General features: G+C 36.6%; 1 long non-coding RNA gene across 1 annotated transcript in view; it reads left to right on the top strand.

The window, feature by feature from the left end:
- The window catches only part of LOC141581082 (uncharacterized), a 117332-nt gene extending 94631 nt beyond the window's left edge, over window positions 1-22701 (top strand). Inside the window, exons 3-6 of the long non-coding RNA XR_012513576.1 lie at window positions 2437-2627; window positions 3144-3250; window positions 16635-18541; window positions 21954-22701. This is a non-coding gene — a long non-coding RNA (uncharacterized LOC141581082). The remainder of the gene's footprint in view (window positions 1-2436; window positions 2628-3143; window positions 3251-16634; window positions 18542-21953) is intronic.
- The last annotated feature ends 3900 nt before the right edge of the window (window positions 22702-26601 follow it).

Here is a 26601-nt window from a genome sequence, read left to right as displayed (position 1 = left end):
CTTTACTTATATACATAATATTATGTTAATATATGTTTAACTTTGTAACAGAAATGATATCCTAATGAACATTTTTTCTAGGTTAGTTTATTTAATATATCATAAGCATTGCTTCATAAACACATGATTTATGCTTTTATTCAATGATTTCTTCTTTTGGGAATTATGTTGCTCTCTTCCAAATGTGCCTAGATGTCAAAATAAACACCTGAAAGTCTTTGAGGTAAGCCGGTTCCAAAATGATTAATCCTATAATTTTTCCTTTAGATCTGTGTAGACCCTTGAAAGCTTAGTGGTCCTTTAGAGGCAGAAGGCTCCCAGAACCTGAGGTGCTGTCTGGTCTGAGATTTATGAAATCAGGGGCTTGCTTTTTCTTAACACACAAGTGGGTACTGATGGAAGGATGCCATGTCACATTTATGTTTTGTCACCAAACATGTAGTGTTTGATTAAAAAATTGGGAATTGGCAAGACACAGTGGCTCCTGCCTGTAATCCCAGCACTTTGAGAGGCCAAGGTGGGTGAATCACCTGACATTAGGAATTCAAGATGAGCCTGGACAACATGGTGAAACTCCGTCTTTACTAAAAATACAAAAATTAGCCAGGCGTGGTGGCAGGTGCCTGTAATACCAGCTACTCAGGAGACTGAGGCAGCAGAATAAATAGCTTGAGCCCAGGAGGCAGAGGTTGCAGTGAGCCAAGATCATGCCATTGCACTCCAGCCTGGGGAACAAGAGCAAGAGTTTGCTTCAAAAAAAAAAAAAAAAAAAAAAAAAAAGGGGGAATTGATCAAGCATGGACAACATTAACTTATTTACATTTTACCTGAATGTTTCTTCATATAACGTTGAATTTTATTTAAAGTAGGATAAAAATGTTCTGATAGCAAAGTACTGTCACTTCGAATAAACCCTTTCCTTTCCATTTTCTCAGCAGAACCATGGAAGCAATTGACAGCTCTTTGGTGAAACCCCTTCTCTCCCTGCCCCTAACCCACTCCTCTTTGTTCTGAAAACAGCTCCATGATCCTGTCACTCTTTTGTTCACTGACCGTCATTGCTTCCTTATGGCACAGAATAAAGCTCCATTCTATAATTAGGCACTCAAGGCATTTCACCTGAGCCTCTAAACTGCTCGCTCCACCTCATTTTCCATGTTCTCCTTCACAAATTGTTTGCTATAGGCAAACCGACTAATAGGAAAAACTACCTTTAACTGCCTGCCTGCCATGTACTAAGTGGATTTTGCTAAATATCTACAATAACCCTGAAAAGTGTAAAATTGTTACTTTTAGTCTGTATATGAAGAATCAGTGTATAAGAGAAAGAGGAAAGATTTGAATCCTGAGTTTTTCCACTATGCCCATTTTTTTCCATTTTCTTTTATTGTGGTAAAATACCCATAAAATTTACCATTTTTACCATGTTAAGTGTACAGTTTAGTGTTACTAAATGCATTCATAATATGCACCCATCACCCCTATCCATCTCCATAACTTTTTGTCCTGTAAAACTAAAATTCTATACCCATTAAACAATGGCTCCTCTTTCTCTCCTCCCCTACAGCCCTTGAAACCACTATTCTACATTCTGGTTCTATGACTGTGATTTCTCTTAAGTAATGTCATGTAAGTGGAATCATGCAGTATTTTCTTTTTGTGAGTGGCTTATTTCATTAGCATCCTGACCTCAAGGCTTATCCATGTGGTAGTGTATTGCAGGATTTTCTTCCTCTTTAAGGCTATTCCACTCACATATGGATCACATTTTGTTTATTCTTTCATCCATTGATGGACCTCTGCATTGCTTCCTTGTTTTGGCTATTATGAATATTGCTGCTATGAACATGGGTAGAATAAATATCTCTTTGAAACCCTGCTTTTGCATATAGACCCAGAGGTTCCCACTAAGCCCTTTTGTTTTGGATTTCTGACTCCCAGCCCTCTAATTGGCCTTTACTTTCCTGCCTTTGAGCTTTTCCTTTTGCTGTGCAGCCTACCTGTCCTGTCCTATTTTGGTTCCCGGCCTACTGAAGTCTGTTTATTCTGCAAAGTTCTCTACTTGTGCCTAGCCCAATGCCTTCCACACAGTAAGTGCTCATTAACTAATATATAGTTAGATGAATCTTTACTATATCTCTGCTAAAACATCCCAAAGAGATAAAAGGCAGAAATGATGTCTTATCATCCCTTATGGCCTGCACACAGTAGACAGTTTAGGAAAAGTATATTAAATAAATAAAGTCCTCACATCCCCTGGAACAAAAGGTATGCAGGGCAGTGTATTTCATGGGCTGTCCAAGACCTCATGTCAGAAATGTATGTTTAGGCAGCAGGAACACACAAGAGTCAGGAGAGTAAGAAAGTACACTGGAAAATTTTGCTAGCTGGGTCAATTCCAATTTGGCAAAAACAAGCCTTCTGCTTTTTCTCCAGGGTTCTTTCTCCCAGCATCACTTATTAATGCTAATTAGTCAAGGGTGTGCCGTGATGCAGAACACTTGTGACCCGTAAGGATTAGAGAGAGAGACTGTCATTTCTGGAAAGACCCATGAGAGGCAGCAAGAGTCAGCCATGGAGAAGGAGAGGAGGGGAAGAGGAACTTCTCTGCAAAGAATCGCACTAAAGTAAGTGCAAGTAAAAATAAATCCACATATAAAACAACTGTACAAATGTTCGCAGTATTTTCACAGCTGGGTTTCTTTGCCTAAAATACTTAGCACTTACTTTAGAAAACTCACTTCTAAACAGAAATGGTCTGACTGATCACAGAAGCTGAGCCCTGATACAACTCTGACTTTGAACTTGACTTTTGCCCAGATGGGAATAAAAATAATGACTTCTAAGTAAGAACTTTAATTGCCATGAATTCACACCAGACTGCGGTGGGTGACCTTCATCACACAGATGAGGAAATTAAAGTAGGGCTTGGTTTAGGAAGCTAGATTCATAACAGCATATTTATATCCAGATTAGGTAGGACTCTGGATTTAACACACTTTCCCCTGGAAAACACCAACTCTGTCTGTTTCCATGGCACTAAAAACACCCTGCTTGAATAACTGCCCAGTTACTTATCATAGCAGGATTAGTGGTCTTCTCAAACCATCTGCATTCACATTCCTGGTATTTATTTCCTGTAGATATTGGTTTCAAAGACTGCTGCCACAGGACATGAATAATCATGATGACTCACTTTTGGGGACTTTCCCCTGGGGAGTGCCACCTACACAGCCGCAGAATGGACTATGTACGTATTAATTAAAATATGTTTCATCTCCAAATGACTATGACAGAAGCTATACTGATGAATATGACAACTAAATAAAAAATAATATCATGACTAGCAATGATTTAAATATTGTGCTCATGATGTTATCTTTCATCAATTTATTTAATAAACATTTAATGAATGATGAGACTTCTGTATGCCAGAGTGCTGGTCATCAAAATAGATAAGTGGAATTAGACACAGATCATATTTCAGTAAATTTACAACCCAGCAGGCACTGTTCCTATCAACTAATGAGATTTTTTAATTTAATATTTTTTGATCGAAGCAAGGAAGTCTTCAAAATTTCCCCCAAAAAATATATTTGGTAAGAAAACAGTAAACAGAACCAATTACTCCTTCTTGGTTGAGTTAAGAAAACAAGCTTTGTGCTTGCACTTCCATGGTGATCAGGAATTTCTCACCCCTTGAATTTCTGTAGCATAAATTGTTGATGTCTCTTCACTTCCCTGTCTCATTTCCCTGCCCAGGTGGTAAGCCCTGTGTGTGAAGGGCCTCTGCCTGACTCATTTTTGTAACTACAATGCCTCACACATACCTCACATCTTCCCGCCAGGCAAGCAGTATTAGGGAAAACAGGATGTCATCAGTTAAGTAAAGATGAGGTTGACAACAAACTGTGGATAGAAAAGTCGAATAGAAATGCATTGGCCTTAAAAAAGTTGTTTTCCAAATTATCCTATAGTGAAGTTGACTTTTCTCTTTTATGTACAGCTCTATGGATTTCTACGTATGTATAGATTCATGTAACCACCACAAAGAGGATACGAAACTGCCATGACCCCCGAAAGCTTCCCCATGCTATCCCTTTACAGTCACCCCCTCCCTCCACCATAATCCCAGGCAATCACTGATCTCTTCTTCACCACCGGGCTTTTGTCTTTTGAAACTGGAATCTCTTATTCAGTATGGAGTTATCTAAGTTGTTATTCTTTATTACTGAATAGTGTTTTATCATATGCAGTATTGCAGTTTTTTTATGCTTTCACTCATTGAGGGGCATTTAAGCTATTTTCAGTTTCAAGCTACTGTAAAAAAAAAAAAAGCTGCTCTGAATATTTATCAGTTTTCATGTGAACACACATTTTCATTTCCCTGGGGTAAATACTCAGGATTGGTCTTGTGAAGTCATAGAGTAGATGTATGTTTCATTTTATAAAGAACCTGCCAAGCCATTACCCAGAGTCACTGTAGCATTTTCCAATTCCAGCCATCATGTATGTGAATTCCACTTACTCAGCATCCTTGTCAACACTCAATGTTGTCTACTGACATTTTTTTTTTTTTTTTTTTTTTTGACAGAACCTTACTCTGTTGCCCAGGCTGGAGTGCAGTGACGTGATCTTGGCTCACTGCAACCTCCACCTCTCAGGTTTAAGTGATTCTCCTGCCTTAGCCTCCAGAGTAGCTGAGATTACAGGCGTGTACCACCACGCCCAGCTATTTATTTATTTTATTTTTAGTAAAGATGGGGTTTCACTGTGTTGGCTAGGCTGGTCTTGAACTCCTGACATCAGGTGATCTGCTTGCCTCGGCCTCCCAACATGCTAGGATTACAGGCATGAGCCACCACGCCTGGGCTTATTTTGGACATTCTGATAGGTATGTGGTTGTAGCTCATTGTGGTTTAAAGTCACATGACCTGAATGGCTTGTGCTGTTGAGTATCTTTTCTTGTACTTTATACAGTAGTTCCCCCCCAATCCAAGGTTTTGCTTTCTGCAGTTTCAGTTACCAGCAGTCAACTGTGGCCTGACAATACTAAATACAAAATTCCAGGAACAAATTCCTAAGTTTTAAACTGCATACCGTTCTGAGTAGTGTGATGAAATCTGGTGCAGCCCTGCTCCATGGGACGTGAATCACCTCTGTCCAGCGTACTCACGCTGTATAGGCTACTTGCCTGTTAGTCACTTAGTAGCCATCTCACTTATCAGATTACTGTCATGATATCTCATCACATAGGCATTTTATCATCTCACATCAGCACAAGAAGAGTGAGTGCGGTATGAGATAAGGGAGAGACCCACATTCACATAACTTCTATTATATCATTATAATTGTTTTATTAGTAATAGTTATTTAGGGCTCAGTACTATCTAGTTTCAGGCATCTACTGGGGGTCTTGAAGTATATCCCCTGTGGATAAGGAGGCGGTGGTTGGTAATACTGTATCTTCTTTGGTGAAGCATCTGTTGAAGTTCTTTGCTCATTTTTAATTGGGTTATTTGATTTCTTATTGTTGAGTTTTGAGAGTTTGTTATATAAACTGGATACAAAGTTCTCTGTTAGATAGGAGATTTGAAAATATTTTTTTCTAGTTCATAGCTTGTATTTTAATTTTCTTGGAAGTGATTTAGTAGAGCAAAAGATTTTTATTTTGATAAAATTTTATTTTTTCTTTTTTGTATTATGCTTTTGACATCATTTAAAACTCTTTGCCTAATCCCAGATAATGAAGTTATTTTTCCATGTTTTCTTCTAAAAGTTTTATAGTTTTATGATGAATACATTGCCTTTTGATGAACAAAGAAAACGAGCTACTTGATAATAGATTTCCCTCTTGGTGGTGTAATTTGCCTTATTGATTTTGGAGAGTTGTAGGAGCCTTCTGGACAGGACAGCAGGCCTGGGAATGCCTCTTGCATCACACACAGGCAGAACCACAGTCTGCTATTCACCATCAAATATTCAAAAATAGTCTGATAAGCAAGTGTTTTTTCATGTGTGGTAGATTTATGTGATGATCATCCCTGATCTGAACAATGTGAGACTACTTTCAGTCTTTATTTTATCACTCTTGGTGTGACCACCACACATTCAGTTACAGAACTCTTCATGTGTTGAATTAGGGGTCCTACTCCAGCCCCCGATCAGACTATTCCACAATATTCAATGCATAGACTGTATTACATATCTACCATCTGGAAAATTCTGAATCCTGAAACACATTTGTTCACAAGAGTTTCAGAAAAAGGATTGTGCATCTGACATTCAAATGTTTTTTGTGATGTGATAGTTCTCGTAATTGCTACAAGGAACCTCTTCTTCAGATGTCCCCTAATCCTGGCCAGAGGTTCACATTAATTTGACTGAGGATGGAAAGAGGGGTCACTATATTTACTGCATTATTCAACCCAAATTAATGTTTCTCTTGTGACAAAAGAGTTTTCTTGTTATCTTTTCCCGTTCTTCTTTCTGGTGATAAAAATACTGGCCAGTCAGCCCCTAAATATTGGAGAAGTCCTTGGCTTTCATATGATGATGTATGTATGTGAATACACATGTGGGTTAGAAACAGGATGGGAGGTGTGGGTTAGACCCAAGCGTGGACACCCCAGCCCTCTGCTTGCCAGGACCGAGATGCTGTGTGTCCATCTGGGCCAATTGGAAGCAAGCAGGAAGACGGGGTGTGTGGCATGATTTGAGGCAGTTAGTCCACAGTGCCTGGCACAGAGCAAAAGCCCAACAGAAGTTAGGCAGACGGCATTCTGACAAAATGTCTTATCATTTCAGGTGTGAATGTGCCTGTAATTGTAACATAAGGAATTCAGCCCATGTGACTAAGCTATTCCTTTCTATGTAGTAGCTTAATGGGAAATCATGCTACGGTTCCACTCCCTGCCTATAACCAAGTATACTCTGAGAAAGTTAGAAACTATTCTCTATCTGCTTCCAGAAGCTTATTTCAAGACTTAAAAATTAAAGAGAATAAAATTAAGAGCCAGAAGCAACAACAAAAAAAGAGATTTTAGCTTGCCATTTTTTTTTTCAAGCTGTATATTTTTGTCTTGTGGAGTTCAGTTTGTAGAAAAACACTTAGACATGAGGCAGGGTTGGTTCAGGTGTAGGGCCATATTTAAATGCTCAAAAGGCTTGTTTTTGTGGTACCAAAGGAATCGACACTTCTTTTTCCTTCCCAAAAGGAAACAGAAGCTTATTATCCTGACTGAGGAAGTGCAGAAGTTTTTAAGTGGAGATTAACCCTTACTCTGAAACACTGAGGCTCCTGTACAACTTCTTGCTTAAGAGATTTTAGTAACTTTTAAAAAATGTTAGCATGCTACATTGGTTGGCTCTCTAAATAATTTAGAGGACTTATGACCTGCAGCTTTCATGGAATTGATGTAACTGTTCTGGAAATCTCCTGACTTGAACTTGAGACTCACTTGCACACAGCTGCAGTATGTCCACCATCAACAGCAATCTGTACCCAGAAAGCAGAAGGAAATGAGGGAAAAACAAGAGACAATCTCAAAGAAATCTAGGTCTTTCCGCAACTGCAGTTCTACATATTGACCACCAGGTGTCTATCTTCACACAAGCAGTCTCGTTTGGATGACAGTGTACCACTTGACTGTGGGATTATTTTAAAAATGAAAGCAGTGTTCTAGATATGGGTACATATAAGTATAAATGTGCAAATGTAAAGTTTCAAAGCCAAACTTAATAACTTATAATTCCTTATCTAAGTGAGACAATCAATTGGACCTTGTGTTGATTTTCTAAAGTTGTTTGAAAAACTAATTGAGGCGATAAATGGCCAGTAGATTTGGGGAATGGTGAAAAACAAATTGTTCTCTTCCTAAATATTATCATGCTTTTTTTTTTAATTTCAAGGTTCTTAGCATGCAAAGAAGTTTATGTTCCCAGGAACATGGTTTTTGGTAAAAACAGACAAATTGTATTCTGTGCTGGCTTCTGTACTCTGTGGTTCAGTTTCGTAGTTCAGTCTCTATTGTGGCTTGTTTTACAGTTTCAATTCTAGGCCCTGATACAGATGAAAAATATCTCTACTTGGAAATACAAGAATAAAATTTGATTTCTTTTTTCCCATAATTGGAAGCGACATTATAATAGAATTAGATAACTCTAGCAAAGTTTACGATGCATAATTTATGTATTTATGTCAATCCTAGGAAAGAAGTACTCTTTAGGTCTGCAAAAAATGGTCACCAGATTAAAAAGTTTTAGGGATATCTTTTATATCTCAAAGTCTACTTTTGTTTTTCGTTTGTTTTGTTTTGCTTTACGTTACCCAAAGAATAGTTTCCATAATTTTAGGAATCTTCTTTTTTCATTCTCTTCCTTGCCAAAACATGGAGGCTCCTGAGAGCCCTAAAGACCCTTTATATTTTTAAATAAATTGTATATAGAAGAGATAAAAAAAAATTAACTAGTACAGAAGTACTTTAAGAGAAAGAACTGTACCATCCTATGCAACTATTTTAGTGAGACCCGAAGAGGAATAAAATGTAAATATATCACATCAAACACTGTGTTGAGCCTAAAGAGTTTCCTTTTGGTTGTTATTATTCATTTGTATTTGTTCTTGTTTATTGTATTTGATACCTTTAAAACATTAGAACAAGTTTCTCCAGTGACAATATCTAGCTATTTATTGAGTGGTGCTCTCACCAATGTTGGTTTCCCATTTCTGTTCCCTCAGATATTTATAGATATGCTTACTAAAGCTGAGTTTGTTCCCAAATTTTTGTGTTTTTAACACTGTTTTTTTACAATGCATTCATTTGTACATTAATTTTATCAATTTTTTTTTATTACTCACTGTGAACTTCATGCTGCGAATAGAATAAAAATGATTAGGCGCGCCATTGCACTCCAGCCTGGGTAACAAGAGCGAAACCCCGTCTCAAAAAAAAAAAAAAAAAAAAAAAATGATTAGGAAGAACCAGTCTGCTCTCAAAAAGCTATTAAGCCAATGAAAAGAATTTTATAAGCTATCTCCTAAATACACTTCTGGGTCCTATTGAATAAAATGGAAATAGGTTATGCTGCTGGCATTTGTGAAATGAAACAAATTTCTGTTTTATATCATGTAACATGCTTTCAATATACTATTATGTTTAGAGAGCACTGTCACTACAGTACATGAAATAATGAGTCACATTTTTGCAGTGGAGGTGGAGCATAGTGATCTACATGTTTACATAAAATTACCATGCAAATTATATCACTAATATTATTTATTAAACTAATGGATGTGAACAGAGAGGTAAGGACTGATATTTATATACCTGTTATATGAAGAGGAAAATAAAAATTCACTTTGCAAAATTATTTTCACTTGGTTTCATTGTCTGGATATAATTATTTTACTTTTATGATTATATTTAAGTCATTGCATCTGTTTTCAAAATGTTCTGTAATGGAAGTATTAACAGGAAGCAAGTTCTGCAGCTGAGACCCTTTTCTCTCCAACCATAGCATCCATGGTGATGAATGAACATAGGAAAAGAAATAAAAGCAGTACAAACCTGGAAGGAAAACCTCTAAATGCTTAGCTTAACTTTGGCTGGAATGAAATGGAGAGGAACCATCTCTCTGTTTCCTTTGAAAACCATTCTTAAAAATCCCAGAGTGCATGTTACAGCAATTGCCAAAAGACCAAATGAATGGTTTTTTCATTAGGCAAGATAAAATGGCGGAGAAAAAATTGTTATTTTTTTAAGGACGTCGATGCTGGTCTAGTTACTTTGATTCAAAAAGAAACCCAACAGGTCATCCTGCTTCATAAAACTGTGAAAATAACAAGCCTGCTTAAGCAGAAAGAGCCCCTTTTAAGTCTGAAAGATAACTTCAGGGTCAAGGAAGTTCTTTGTACTTTTTCATTTATTTGCTGAACTCTGACTAGTTTGCTGACTATAAACCTTTACATTCATCTTGCTCTTTTCCACTTAAGGTGGTTATTTGTTTATTAATTCACTAAATATTTATTGAATGTCAGCTAGCATTCCATAATGGGCATGTAAATAAACAGACATGAGTCTAACCATCAAGGGGCTCCCTATCTAATGTAATAGCAAATGGGTCCCTCAACTTATTAAAAATATCAAATTTTTGAATTACAATAATGTGAACCAATTTCAGCAGTTCAGAAGGTTGATCCTATCACCCATAAGGGGATATTTAAGCTTGTCTGTAGTGTTTAACTAGCTTTTTGATAGCCAAGAGGTGGTAGGAGGCATTTTAGGAAAAAATAAAGAATAACATGAAAAATCATGCAGCATGTAATTACATGCTTGGGGACAAAGCATAGAATAGTGTGACTAGAGCACGTGTGCATGGGACAAAAATAGCAAGAAATGAGGATAGAAATAGTAAATTAAAACTAGGTTATGATAATTCTTGATACCATTGCAAGGAGCAAAGAACTCATTATATAATAACTGCATTTAGAGAAAACAGTTAAAAACAAACAAACAAAAAGCCTACATCACAGCTTTATCACTGAAGACTCTTCAGATTGTAAGTAACTAAACACCTAGGCCAAATAGCTTAAGCAAAAGGAGAACTGGCTTGCATAAATGCATGGGTAGACTTCAGGCATAGCTTAGTACAATCACCAAATGACATCACTAGGACCAAGCCCTTTGTCCTAGGTTTACTCCATACTCAGTATCTTGGTATTAATACCTTATTTTACTTTGTTGCCATGACCTTAAAAGCACACCTTTGAGAGTGACATCATCCAGATGGTAGAGTATAAAGCCCCAGAAACCTCTTTCCTCCCATGGAAACACTGATTCAACAACAATATATAGACCAATTCCCTTTATGGTAAATGTAGAAACCAGTTAAGAGACTTCTGCACCCCATGTAAATGCAAAATCAGCAACATCAAAGCCATTAGAAAAATTTATGGCATCCTAATACCATAAGCTCTCCCCTTGTCACAGAACCACACATTTGGGAAGAAAATCCTAGCTCCTGGCCCCTCTCTGAGGAGGAAAACGTAGTTTTCTACTGTATGTGCAATGTTCTGACTTTTTTAGAGAGTACCTGAGGGACTGGCTTCTGTTTTACCTGTCTCAGAGCACTTACAGGAGCCAGCATACTCTAGATTTCTGGGAGCCACTGAGAATAAAATAGAAATGGGCAGCTTTTGCTGCTTCAAATGGCTGATGTTAGAGCATATTGGGCTGAAGTGTCCTCTCACTCAGGGGAGAAAGAGAAGAAAGGAGTATGTATCAAACATTCTGGCTTTTCATGAGTGACTGGCTTTTGTCTAATTCAACTTGGGTTGCTGATGGAACAAGCACACTCTAGATCTTTGGGGAAAGCTGAGAACAAGAAGCTGAGAGCATGCTGCTGTTTTAGAGGACCCATAGTACAGCAGACAGATATCAGAAGGAGTAAGAGATTATGAGCTCCTAAAAAAAGTAACAAGCAAATCTCTATAATTAAGAATCTACATGCAAAAGTCCAAAGAAGACACATCACAGAAAAGATTTGAGAGGGCCCCAGAATCCCCAGACAGTCTTAATGGTGATGTCATTCTCTGTACAAATCCAGTCTGTAAAAACTGGGAGAGGTAGTTGTTTTTCAAATATGTAGGTATCAGTGCAAAGTTTAAAAAAGCATGAAGAAACAGGGATAAATGATCCAATAAAAAATAAATAAATAAATCTCCAGAAATCAACCCTAAATAAATAAAAGTGTATGAATTACCTAACAAAGAATTCAAAATAAACTTTAAAAGATCTTCAGTGAGCTCATACAAACAATGAATGAGCAAAATATGAATTTCAACAAGAAGATACAAACAAAAAGAATAGAATAAATTTTGGATCTGAAGAATGTCTTAAATGAATTGAAAAAATAATGTTGTAAACTAAAAATAAAATCCTAGGTCCCCACCCCACACCAACTGACTGGTTCCCCACTTGGCCAAAAGGACTATAGAGAAACCTTAAAAACTGAGTTCCCGGCTATGATGGAACAGGAGGTCAGACGTGCCTCATCACACACTCTCCCTTTTGCAGTTTAGACACAATGACTGACCAGCATTAATTTTAAAATAGAGATCTAAGACTGACAAAACAAACTCTTTGTGTCAATACAATGTCAAATTATAAACAGGCCCGAAGGCCGTGCCTGGCAAGAGTTAAATCACGCACCCCCTACACTTAAAAAATAAACTATGTTCTAACTGCCATAAGATTTTTCTTTTTCTTTAGCAGCTAAACAAACACTGGTCTTGAGATAAGCAATAATTTAAAAACTTGCAGCTCTTCTACCACCAAGCACTAACTGACCCTCTGTTCTACAAGTCATACATGACTACAGCTTTAATTAGACAAGAAGCTGATTTGTCTGATAAGATTACCAACCATGGGCTTGTTCTAGGCAGTTTATAAAGTGCCTTCACGTTCCTCTTCATCTTTTGAAATATAAGGCCTAATTGCAATATATTGAGACATTAAGTCAGAATCACCTACTTGCTATTTGTAGCTCCTCCTTTAACCTGTTGAATATGTATGTTACCCAACCCATTCAGCATAAGGCTCCTACCATAATTTCTGCTCCTTCAAAGTGCCTTTCTCATATTTGCCAGAGGCTATGCTTCCCAGCCATGGATGGTCACCTTGAAGGCTGTAACCCTTCACAAGAAATGAAGTCTCTCCCCTTCTAAATTTATAAATCTTGTGATTTTTCAGTTAACAGTGTCTCACAGCAAGCTTGATTAAGCAGAATAAAAAAATCAGTGAATTAGAAGTCATTTGAAATTACCCAGTAAGAAGAGCAAAAGGAACAGAGAATGATGGGAAAGACTGAAGAAAATCTAAAGGTCTTACGGGACACTATCAAGACACACATACATACACACACACTATATCTATATCTATAGATATATTCATATCTCTATATCTATCTATCTATCTGTCTATCTACAACTTTACCCTAGACCTCAAGAAACTAGAAAAAAAAAAAACAACAAACTAGGCCCAAAGTTAGCAAAGGGGAGGAAATAATAAACATTAGAGCAGACATAAATAAAACTGAGAATAGAAAAATCAATGAAACTAGAAGTTTTCTTTTAAAAAAAGATAAACAAAATTGACAAACTTTTACATAGGCTAAATAGCAACATAAGACAGAAGACTCAAACAAAATCTCAAATGGAAGAGGAGACATTACAATTAATGCCACAGAGATTTAAAAAAAAGGTTTATAAAAGGCTGAACAACTACATGTCAACAATTGGATAACCTAAAAGAAATGGATAAATTCCTAGAACTATCCACCTACCTGCTATGGTTTGGCTGTGTCCCCACCCAAACCTCATCTTGGGATATAGCTCCCACAATTTCCATGTGTCATGAGAGGGACCTGCTGGGAGGTAACTGAATCATAGGGATTGGTCATTCCCATGCTATTCTTGTGATAGTAAATAAGTTTCATGAGATCTGATGGTTTTATAAAGGGGAATTTCCCTGCAAAGCTCTCTCCTGTTGTCTGCCACTATGTGAGATGTGCCTTTCACCTTCCACCATGATTGTGAGGCCTCCCCAGCCACGTGGAACTGTGAGTCCATTAAACCTTTTTCTTTTATAAATTGCCTGGTCTTGGGTATGTCTTAATCAGCAGCGTGGAAATGGACTAATATAGTAAATTGGTACCTAGAGGGGGCTATTGCTGAAAAGATATCCAAAAATGTGGAAGCAACTTTGGAACTGGGTAACAGGCAGAGGTTGGAAGAGTTTGGAAGGCTCAGAAGAAAGAAGTATGTGGGAAAATTTGGAACTCCCTAGAGACTTGTTGAATGGCTGAACCAAAATACTGATAATGATAATGGACAATAAAATCCATGCTGAGGTGGTCTCAGATGGAGATGAGAAACTTGTTGGGACCTGGAGCAAAGGTGACTCTTGTTATGTTTTAGCAAAGAGACTGGTGGCATTTTACCCTTGCCTAGGGTATCTGGCAGAAGAAATTTCTAAGCAGCAAAGCATTCAAGAGGTGACTTTGGTGCTGTTAAAGGCATTCAGTTTTATAAGGGAAGCAGAGCATAAAAGTTTAGAAAATTAGAATCTTGATAATGCAACAGAAAAGAAAACCCCATTTTCTGAGCAGAAAGTCAAGCTGGCTGCAGAAATTTGCATAAGTAATAAGGAGCCAAATGTTAATTCCCAAACAATGGAGAAAATATCTCCAGGACATGATCAAGGTCTTTGCAACAGCTCCACCTTTCACAGGCCTGGATACCTAGGAGGAAAAAATGGTTTTGTGGGCTGGGCCCAAGGTCCTTCTGCTATATGCAGTCTAGGGACTTGGTGCCCTTCACCCTAGCTGCTCCAGCCATGACTAAAAGGGGCCAAAGCATAGCTCAGGCCATGGATTCAAAGGGTGCAAGCCCCAAGCCTTAGCAGTTTCCACATGATATTGAGCCTGCAGGTACACAGAAGTCAAGAATTAAGGTTTGGGAACCTCTGCTTAGATTTCTGCTTAGATTTCAGAGGATGTATGGAAATGCCTGGACATCCAGGCGGAAGTTTGCTGCAGGGGCAGGGTGCTCATGGAGAACCTCTGCTAGGGCAGTGCAGAAGGGAGATGTGGGGTGGGAGCCCCCAAACAGAGTCCCCACTGGGGTGCTGTCTAGTGGAGTTATGAGAAGAGGGCCATCATATTCCAGAGAGAAGAATGGTAGATCCACTGACTGCTTGGACCATGCACCTGGAAAGGCTGCAGACACTCAATACCAATCTGTGAAACCAGCCTGGAGGAAGACTGTACCCTGCAACAGGGATGGAGCTGCCCAAGACCATGGGAACCCACCTCTTGCATGAGTGTGACCTGAAAGTGAGACATGGAATCAAAGGAGATCATTTTTGAGCTTTAATATTTGACTTCCCTGCTAAATTTTGGACTTACATGGGGTCTTTAGCCCCTTCATTTTGGCCAATTTTTCCCATTTGGAATGGCTGCATTTACCCAATGCCTGTAACCCCGTTTTATCTAAAAATAACTAACTTGCTTTTGACTTCACTGGCTCATAGGTGGAAGGGAATTGCCTTGTTTTAGATGAGACTTTGGACTATTGACTTTTAGGTTAATGCTGAAATGAGTTAAGACTCTGGGGGACTGTTGGGAAGGCATGATTGGTTTTGAAATGTGAGGATATGAGATTTGGGAGAGGCCAGGGGTGGAATGATATGATTTGGCTGTCCCCACCCAAATCTCATCTTGGATTGTAGCTCCCATAATTCCTACATGTTGTGAGAGGGACCTGGTGGGAGTTGAATCATGGGGATTGGTCTTTCCCATGCTTTTCTCATGGTAGTGAATAAGTGTCATGAGATCTGACGGTTTTATAAAGGGGGATTTCCCAGCACAAGCTTTCATTTATCTATTGTCTGTCACCATGTAAGACATGCCTTTCACCTTCTACCATGATTGTGAGGCCTCCCCAGCCACATGGAATCATGAGTTTACTGAACTTATTTTTCTTTATAAATTATTCAGTCTCAGATATGTCTTATCAGTAGTATGAAAATGGACTAATATACTACCAAAACTTATGCATGAAGAAATAGAAAATGTGAAAAGACCAATAAGAAGTGAAGAGATTGACTCAGTAATTAAAAATCTTGCAACAAAAAATATCCCAGGGGCCTTTTGCCCTTTCTTGCCCTTTTGCTTTTTCATATAAGTTTCAAGATCAGTTTGTCAAGTTCTATGGAAAACCCTGTTGGGATACTGATAGGGATAACGTAAAATCAATCTATTAAATCCGTAGAGAATTGACATAGTTGTAATCTAAGTCTTATCAACAATGTACATAGTATATATTTTGGTTCAATTGTATATTTAAAGTTACTCAAAGTTTTACAAAGGTTTTATTTTTTTTTATCTTTGTGGATGTTTTATATTTTCATTGATATGGTAAATGATGTCTTATCATTATATCTTCTAGCTGTGTCTTATATGTATAGACAATCTGTATACATTTCTCTAAGTCTAAAAGTAAATGTCTGCAATTTCCTCTGGAATTTCTATGTGTATTATATCATCTAAAAATAATAAGAGTTTGTTTTTCCTAAAAATAGATTTTTGATTAATGAACCAAAAAATAGATTGGACAGAATCTCTAATATAACATTAAATGGAATTATGTTAGCAGGAAGATGTGTTATGCTTCTAATTTTAACAGAAACATTTTAAAAGTTTTACTGTTTAGAATAATGATTTTTTAAATGTTATTGTAGTGCCTTTTTTTCAGGTTGAAGTATCCTCCTCCTCCTGGAGTTTATTAAGGAATTTTTAAATATAAAGAATGTTGAGTATATTGCATGCTTCTTCTGTATACATCAAAGCAATCATTTGTTTGATCTGTCTATGTGATTAATCACATTAATAGATTTTTTAATGACTTGTCTTCTGGAATAAAATTAGCTTAGTCACCATGTATTTTTGTTTTGTACAATATGGAATTCAGTTGGCTAACACTTTTCTTTAGCTTTTTCATCTATGTTTATAAATCAGAGCTTGTCTAATTTTGTTCTCAAAATGTCCTTATCTTTTCTTTGTTTATTGTACAGGTTATATGAGCCTCATAAAGTTAATTGGGAGTGGCCTCACTTTTGCAATTCTTCGGAAGATTTGGTATAAGGACAGAAATCTCCGTTCCTCAAACATTTGAACAACTCATCTCCGAGCTCATTTTTTGTCACATGGTGTTCCTAAATCAGTTTTTATATTTTCTGTCCATTTCATCTAGGTTTTAAAATATGTTGGCCTAAACTTTTAATAACATATATCTTTAAGAAAATCTGCTGCATCTATAATTATGTCTTTTAAAAATTTTTAATATTTTTGGGGGAGGGGGACTGTTCCATTTTTTCCAGATTAATCTTGCCAATTTTTATGTCTTTTCAAACAACCAGCTTTTGTCTATGCTCATCCTCTCTCATATAATTATTTGGTATTTTTATAACTATTGTTCTTTATTATTTTGTTCTTTCATTTTACTCATGTTCATTACGATGATCCTTCTAATTCCATAAACTGGATACCTAGATAATTAAGTTTTAACTTTCCTCCTTTCTAGGATAAACATTTAAGGCTGTATACTTCCCCCCCACCCACTCGTTTTACCTTTTTTTCTTCCTTATTGTACTTTAAGTTCTGGGATACATGTGCAGATCTTGCAGGATTGTTGCATAGGTACACACATGCCATGGTGGTTTGTTGCCTCCATTCCCCTGTCACCTACATTAGGCATTTCTCCCATTGTAATCCCTCCCCAACCTCCCCACCCCCTGCCGTCCCTCCCCTAGCCTCCCACTCCCCAACAGACCCCAGTGGTTAATGTTCTCCTTCCTGTGCCCATGTGTTCTCATTGTTCAACACCTGCCTGTGAGTGAGAACATTCAGTGTTTGGTTTTCTGTTTTTGTGACAGTTTGCTGAGAATTACGGTTTCTAGATTCATCCATGTCCCTACAAAGAACATGAACGCATCCTTTTTTATGGCTGCATAGTATTCTGTGGTGTATATGTGCCACATTTTCTTTATCCAGTCTATCTTTGATGGGCATTTGGGTTGGTTCTAGGTGTTTGCTCTTGGGAATAGTGCTGCAATAAACATACATGTGCATGTATCTTTATAGTAAAATGATTTATAATCCTTTGGGTATATACCAGTAATGGCATTGCTGGGCCAAATGGAATTTCTATATCTAGATCCCTGAGGAATCACCACACTGTCTTCCATAATGGTTGAACTAATTTACACTCCCACCAACAGTGTAAAAGCGTTCCTATTTCTCCACATCCTCTCCAGCATTTGTTGTCTCCAGATTTTTTAATGATCACCATTCTGACTGGAATGAGATGGTATCTCAATGTGGTTCTGATTTGCATTTCTCTAATGACCAGTGATGATGAGCAATTTTTGATATGTTTCTTGGCCTCATAAATGTCTTTTCTGAAAAGTGTCTGTTCATATCCTTCGCCAAAGCTGTATAGTTTTTAAAAACTACTATCCAGTTAAATCCCACAAATTCAAAAGTAGTATTTTTATAATCATTCTGGTCCAAGTACTAATTTTCATTAAGAATTTTGTGAGTTTTCAAAGACAATTTTTATTTTATTTCTAAACTTATGGACTTTTAAAAATAAACTTTTTATTTTAGAATACTTTTAGAGTCACAGAAATATTGTAAGGATAACATATAGGATACAGAGGGTTTCCATATACCTATATTCAGTTTATTTATTGTTAACATTTAACAATATTATGAAAAATTTGTTAAAACTGATGAAGCAATATTGTTATTAACAATTGAAGTTCATAATTTGTTTATATTTCCTTTGTTCTTATCTATTTCTTTCTGTTCCAGAATACTATATTATATTCATCTATCATGTCTCTTTGGAATCCCCTAGATATTAACAGTTTGTAAGACTTTGCTTGTTTTTGATGACTTTGACAGTTTTAGAGTACTGGTAAGTTATTTTGTAGAATGTTCTTCATTTGGATTTGTCTAATCATTTTCTCGTGGTTAGGGGGCTATGGGTTTTTTGGGGGAAGTAAAATGCCATTTTCATCACGTAATTTCAAAGGGATATAGTATTGACATGACTTCTCATTAATGATGTTAACTTTGATCACCTTCCTTCAAGTAGCATTTGTCAAGTTTCTCTATTGTTATTCTTTTTTTCACATTCTACACTGTGCCTTTTAGAAGGAAGTCACTATACACAGTTCACATTACAGGATGGAGAGTTATGCTCCTTTGGGAGAGAGGACATGAGGATATTTACATAAATTATTTGAAATTTCTCTGCATGGTAGATTTGTCTCTTCTCCCTTATTTGTTTATTCAATAATTTATTTATGTCAGTGTGAACTGATGGATATTTATTTTATACTTTGTGTTTTAATTGCAGGTTGTTTATTGCTTTGCTTTCAAATTATTTCAGCTATGACTTTTTATGGATTTTTAAAGTTAAATATTTTTAAGTTTAAAAGTTATCATAATCTACTTCTATTTCATTGCATTGTGACTAGGTAAAATATCTGTAGAGTACATATTATTTAAAATTTATTAGTGTTTTTTATATCCTAGTAGATGTTAAGTTTTGTAAATAATCCAAATACCTAAAAATAATTTTTATTTTTCAGTTGTTGAGAGAAATTCCCTACATATGTTGTTAGATAGTTACTTTACTAAACTTGTTTCTCTTTTAAAAACTTAATTATTATGGGTACATAATAGTTGTATATTTTTATGGGGTACATGTGATGTTTTGATACAGGCACATAATGTGTAATGATCAAATCAGGGTAACTGGGGTATCCATCTAGATTTTTTTCTGTTTAATATAATGAAACTGTATATATATATACACACACACATATGAAATCAGAAATAGATATAAAACTCTCCCACCACTGTGACAGTAAAATCTTCCATTTCTCTTTATACCTCTGCCATTTTATTTACATATTTTGCAACTACATTATTAGAAATCTTCAAGATTAGTTATGTTTCTTTTCCTTGATAAACTAAAGCTGAAATCTTATGTAGTAGCCTTTTTTATTTTTAATAATGCTTTTTATTAAAGTCTTATATTTCTGACAGTCATATAATTACATAAGGCTTCCTTTGATTAGTGTTTGCCTGGTATTTTTTTTTTCATTAGTTTAACCTTTTCTGTGTCCTTATGTTTTAGAAGTATCTATTGTAATAGCAGGTGTTGGATTAAAAAGATATAGTAGTTTTACAATCTTTGTCTTTGAATGGAAAAACAATTTATATTTATTATAATAACAACCTAAGCAGATGTATTTCTACTTTACCTTTGTATTTATTAATGCATTTCTAAATTTCTTCTTTATGCTTTTCTTACTTATTTTAGAGTGCTTGGTTTTCTTGGAAAGTGTACATTCTGGTAATTTTAGTTATTACCTTAGAAATTTAGTATGTGTGTACAACATACCAACATCTATAATTCTTTGATATCTTCTCCCTATAATAGTATAAGGAACTTAATATTTTTATATTATCTTTTTCTTATTTTATATATTATTATTAATACATTCACTGTTTCAATCACATGAGTAGATTCATCTTATTCCTCATATTGCTAGATATAGAAGTTTCACACTATGTTTTTTGTTTCCCAGATAACTCCTTAAAATATCTACAGGTTTGGCTTTCCCAGTACCTATTGGTCACATAATTGTGACATGTATGTATTAATTCTCTCTTCCTTTAATGAGAGTCTCTTGGCAGGAGTAAGCCACCATGGAGAAAGTTTAAAATGTTGGCTTTTCAGTGGAACTACATGTTTGAAGTTTCCTAATGCCTGATTATCTTTGTTTGGTTTAAGACCGTAATTGTTTTTCACTTGTTCATCATAAAAATAATATTTCATTTTTACTATCTTCTTCACTCAAAAAAGTGGATTTTTAACAAGCTTTGGATTATAATAATGCATTTTAACAATATTCCTTGTTATACACCAATTTCACTTAAAATTTGTTTTGTGGTGGAAAAGAATCAAAGCATACCTCCATCTTGTAGAAAGACATGGAACATCTGAGCATTATCTGTAGCAGGCACATCTGGTACCTAAAGAAGCATGGAGAATTCAAAATGTACCTGCCACCACTAGCAAGATTGTATTTAAGAAGGAACATGTCCCAGTTGACAAAGAAACATCTCTGGCATGAGACACCACTTGTGAAATATGGAACTTGTTACTGAGTTTTCAGCTAGTCACAATTGACCAAATGATCTTGTGACTCAGCTGCACAAGAGAAGGTTTATTCTTGGCTGAATGCAATCAATCAACATACCCATTCTGAGTCTAATGTCCACAAAACCCAGACTCCCAGCCAAATTTTTCCTAGGGGTCTGACTCAAAAAGTCTTACTATTAACATCTTCATTCTAAACACAATTCTCACCTAAGTGACAGGCCCGGATGGTTAGAATGTGGATGGGGGAGTGCCTTGTTACCCCAGGATGGGCGGCTGTACTTGTGCTCGTCTCTGCCCAGGGGAGGCTGCCTATTGGCTTTGATTATAGGAGCCGACACTGGGGATCTGGGCCAAGTTCCATTCTCACATGTAGGAAGCACACCTTCTGCTGTCTTTATGAAAAATCGTGGGTATTAATATCGTAAATCTCAGTAATTGCTTAGACAGTCTTGCATATTAGGGCCCCATTGTTAGTTTGCACTTTGCTCAGACCTTGCTGTAATGCCAGGCTCCTTTCAAATTATTTTGGCAGGTGTGTTGGCTGTTCAGCAGTTATTGGGGAAAAGAATGAGGGAAACAGAGACTGGGTTCTCACTTCCTTCTAGAGTTCTATGGCCTGCCTTATCCCCTGTGCTATAAACCAGATTGGGAGTGGTGAGGTTGGCATCTGGACCTGGAAGTAGAGAGTGAGAAAGGACTTATGGGTTATCCTATCCCGTCATCCCAGTTGACCTGAAACTTAATTTGCCATTACATTTCCCCACATATTCATAGTGATTATATTCCTCAGATGTTCTGAAATGATCCCAGTGGAAAACAGCCCATTCTATTGTTCTTAAGAGAACATTTATATTTATGAGGACATGTGTCCTAAATTTGGGTTTGGAGACTGTTTTCATAATATCCTCACTCTGCTACAGCCTTAATAGATCATTTCTACTGGTATTTGTCCTCATTTGAGTTGAAATTAGTTACAATGCAGAGTTTCAATTTATACACATTCTAGTCCTCTGGGACCTGAGCTCTCTTCTTTTTCTTTTGACTTTCAAAGACATGATTTAGGGTGGTAAATCTGGGGACCAAGAGAAGTGAGAAACAAAAAGAGACAGATCCCCTGTGCAGCCTATGAATTTCCTTTTTTCTCACCCAGGGCACACTCCCTCATTGGACATGGACCACCCATGCTTGGCCAGGTTGCCAGGCTTCAAGGACAGTATCCTGGGTGTGAGAATTGCTCCAGACTCATCCTCTCCCTGCTACCTGTGCCTTCATGTCTTCTGACGCCAGCTGATTTCAGATTTAGCCACAGTTGGAATCCTCAAGCACTTGATGGCTTTATCCCTTTCGTGCCAGCATTTAATCTTGGTGTATCTGGAATCTAACTTGAATCACAGCTTAGGAATACATGTATCAGACATCCTCTCTCCACCATGATTTCCTGAGGACTCCACTCTACTACCATCCAGAAATTCAGAAAAGAAATAAAACTACTGTATATCTGACTTGAGTGATACGATAGAATTGTCTGCTGAGCACTTAAAGTGTGCATACTGATTAAAGCTCATTTTTGACTCCTATTTTACTGCTTCACTAGTATTTTAAGCTACCAATGAAACCTCTTTCAGCTGTTCTTTTCCCAAACCACTTTAACAATGGTTGCTTCTGTGACCAGATAAAAATTCATAAAAATTAATCCTATCTGTTTTCCAAATTGGCTTACAATTTTGCAGTCAGCAACAATGTATCAGAACACCCTTTTTTACCACATCTCTTCCAGCAGTAAGTTTTGTGATTCTTTTAAATTTTTGGCTAGTGTGATAAGTACAAAGTCATAGCATATTGTTACTTTAATTTGTTGTTTTGTGGCTTCTACAGAATTTGAACATATTTTCATGTGTTTGGTGGCCATTTGCATATAATTATCAATGAGTTGCATATAACTTTTCTTTACCTAATTTTTAGCAATTTATAAAAGTTATTTGAATATTATAATTATTTATCTTGCCTATTTGCACTATAAACATTTCCCAAAAGTAAACATTGTTGAAATTGCTTAAACTTTTCCACACACATTTTTAACTTATTTTAGTAAATTTAATTTTATTTAAAGTTTTAAATTTAAAATCAAATGTCATTTAAGTTAAAACATCCATCTTCCCTCTTACAGAGTTTCTAGTTTTAATCAAGATGCTTTTCTTACCTCTGGGTTTACCTGAGATCTCCCAAATATGCAATCTCACTTGTAAAAATCTGTATTATAAAAATAAAAACACCAGGAAATAATGATATTTTCAAACAAATATTACTTTAGCAAAAGTATAAAAATAAATGTTCATCAATAGGGAAATGATTAAATAAATTATGGTAGACAAACACTGTTAAAAGAAGAAAGAGAGTTATAACAGTTGTCTTGAAAAGACTTCCCAAGAAATACTTTTGAATGACAAAAGCAGGTTGTAGGAAATTACGTATAATATGAATCCTTATAAAACAAAAAAGCCAGAAATTGATATGTGCAAAACATATGTGTTTGTGTTCTTTTTTCTTCTTTCTTTCTCTCTTACTCTCTTTTTAGAGACAGGGTCTTGCTCTGTCGCCCAGGCTGGGATGCAGTGGTGCAATCATAGAGCACTGCAGCTTTGAACTCCTGGGTTTAAGTGAGACACTCACCTTAGCCTCCAAAGTAGCTGTGACCACAGCATATGCCACCACACCCAGCTAATTTAAATTATTTTTTGTCTGTAGAGACAAGATTTCATTATGTTGTCGAGGCTGGTCTCAAACTCCTGGCCTCAAGCAATTCCTCCACTTCTGCCCCCCAAAGCACTGTAAGTACAGGTGTGAGCCACCATAACCAGACTGTTTATGTCTTTATATCTATGTAAACTTTAAAAATATGGCAGATGATATGCTGATGAGGATGGAAAGCAGTAATGGGGAGGTGGGGAGAGAAGAAGATGGATAAGAAGAGAACAATAAAATAATTAGGAAAGATTGTATTAAAGACAAGTATAAAAATTATAATATCTGCTTCTAAAAGTCAAGCTACATTTTAAATATTTGTTTCCTTGAATGTCTCACCTTACTATAAAATTCACCGTTCATTTATTTTCAACATGTCATTAAGGACACAAAACTAGATTATGTGGTTGATAATTACAGTATGGTGGAGTAGGAAAAACTTAGGCTTAGCTCAGTTTACAGATATTTGGTGACTTGTATCAATCACTGTCTCTTGAAACCCAGCAGTTATAACGATCTGCGGGTCCTTTTCAGCTTCACCCATTCCTCATCTATGATCTAACCCAGAGTATCTCGGGGCATCACCATTGAGATTTTGGGCCAGGGTTTCTTGCTGAGTGTGTGGGTGAGGTGAGAGGTGCAGTCCTGTGCATTGCAGAATGCTAAGTTGCCACATTCCTGGTCTCTGCCTACTAGATGCCAGATGTCACTCAGTGGTGACAACCAAAAAATGTCCCTTAAGGGTGCAAAATCACTCCCAGTTTTGAACCATTAATCTAATTTGAATGATTATTATATTCTTTTCCTGAAATTTGTTTCCTCTGTTAACCGAAAAGAACACTGCCCAAGAACAACTTTGAAAACTGACCTCTGAATTATTTGTGTCCTTTATTTTGATTAAGTGTGTGTCACCTTATCATTTGTGTGAGAGAGATATGAGCATGTTGTTTTCCTCTCTGTATTACACAAACAAGTTATAATGACTCATTCATTACAGGCACAGGGAAGCTCAGCCTTCTCAGCCTTCAGGTACCCTGGGAATGTTCATAATAAATCACAATTATCTGAATTGTTTTGAGTGACTTTTATATGGCTAGGAAACAATGACTTCAACTTTTTTTATGAGGGAAGTTCCTTTCTGTTTTTTTGCTTTATTTCTACAATAACCGCATGTACGCTGCTTTATTCTTTATTACACTATTTTTTCTTGGAATTTTGGGATTTTATGAAAGTGATACTCCAGGATAAAGGAATAAATCAGGAGCCTAAAAATCCTTAGGCTTTGATGGTTTTGCTTTAAGGTAGTATCTCTGAGTTTGGAAAGTCCAGAAATCCCTGGGATTCTGAACAGCCCAATAGCTACAACCTGAGGAAAATTCTCCAAATGTCACACATTGATTAATCCCACTCAACAATACTCTTGGATTTGTCTAGGTCATGACTTTCAAGACATTTTCTCAGACAGTCTAGAAGCACAGAGGTCTACAAAACCATTATGTTGACAACACTGATTGTGTGATTTTTGGATGTGTGGCAAATGTAATCTGAGACTTGGTTTTATCATAACTTGTTAATGAGGTTGAATGGAAGTGACAACCCCATGACCTCCAGCAAGTTGGTGGCTACTGAGATTTTTTTAAAAATAACTTAATTACATAAAACCAAATAGATTAGACCAGTTCACGACACCAGTAAAATTTTCTGTGTTTATAACCATCTTAGAAAATCATTCATTTAATAAAAATTGTCTAAACACCATGGACCAGGCATTGGGCTGGGAATACCGTGGTAAACAAAAATAACATTCTCCCTGCCCTTGTGGAGTTTAAAGTCTGGTGGAGTAAAGAGACATTGATGACTTACTGTCATAAATCAGTGTTCCACGTGCTGAAGCAGGAGCATTGGTGCTGTACGGGGTCTGTGCTACTTATGAAGTCAGGGACTACTTCTCCTGAAGAACAAATGCTTACACTGAGACTTGAAGGATCATTAAGAGTTAACTTAGCAAAAAAAAAAAAAAAAAAAAAAAAAATGAGGGAAGATCATTTCAAGAAGAGGACATTGCATGTGCAAAATTCTTGTGATGAGGGTAGGCCACTTCCACTGGTAGAGAAACGGGAAACGAAGAAAGAGATATGAGATATGCTTGAGAGATGGCAGACAGCAGACCTTCTATTTCAAAATAAATTCCACCTCATCCTATAAACAATGAGAAGACTGCAAAGAGCTTTAGGAATGAATGGACATAATCAGTGTTATTTAAGCAACAGGTTGACACAACTATGTTTTGAAATTCTGCTGCCTGAGTTTAAAGAATGGGTACAAGAGAGACCAGATGTGCTGCCAGCAGGTAGTTTGGGAGAGTATTTGACTAGCCCAGGCAAGAGAAGATACTACTTTGTATTGGAGTGAATATGGCCGTGGTAGTGAAGGTGGAGAAAAATGAACAGAGTCAAGAGATTTTTATTGGGTAATAACAATGGAATTGTGGTAAGTATTGGTAGGCGGTGAAAGTGGGAGGAGGAAGAAAGAAAAAATGATAACAGCCTTGGAAAAACTGGATTCATGAGATGAATACTATTTTTTTTCCAAATCTCAGATGAGGTTTAGATAACTTAATTAGCTTTCCCAAGGTCACAGTTTCGATTCATGGCATAGCCAGGGTTGAACTCAGGCAAGTCCAACAGCAAAGCCAGAGGTTTATTCATGGCTGAAACAGTTCTTATAAGCTTTGTAAGATCCAGAAAATGAGACAATTTTAAAAATATAAAAGCTAGAATTCTGGTACTTTTGATGAAATAGACCTCTTCTTACACTTCCCCCCAACACACACACACACACACACACACACACACACGCACTTTGCATGTGACTTAACCTGCACATCTAGGAAGTCAATTAAAATGTGGTTCTAGAAGGAGTCAGCAGTGTTGGCTGCATTGATTTCCAATATTTCCAAACCCCACCACAAAAAAGACAGAAGAACCAGATAGCAAAAGAAAAACCCAAGGATGATACTGATGTCTAAAAAGAAAACTAGATAGCAGTTTTTTTCC

The sequence above is a fragment of the Saimiri boliviensis genome, chromosome 14, assembly GCF_048565385.1.
Source record: "Saimiri boliviensis isolate mSaiBol1 chromosome 14, mSaiBol1.pri, whole genome shotgun sequence".
NCBI classification, from domain to species: Eukaryota; Metazoa; Chordata; class Mammalia; order Primates; family Cebidae; genus Saimiri; species Saimiri boliviensis.
This window is presented reverse-complemented; position numbering and strand designations above follow the sequence as displayed.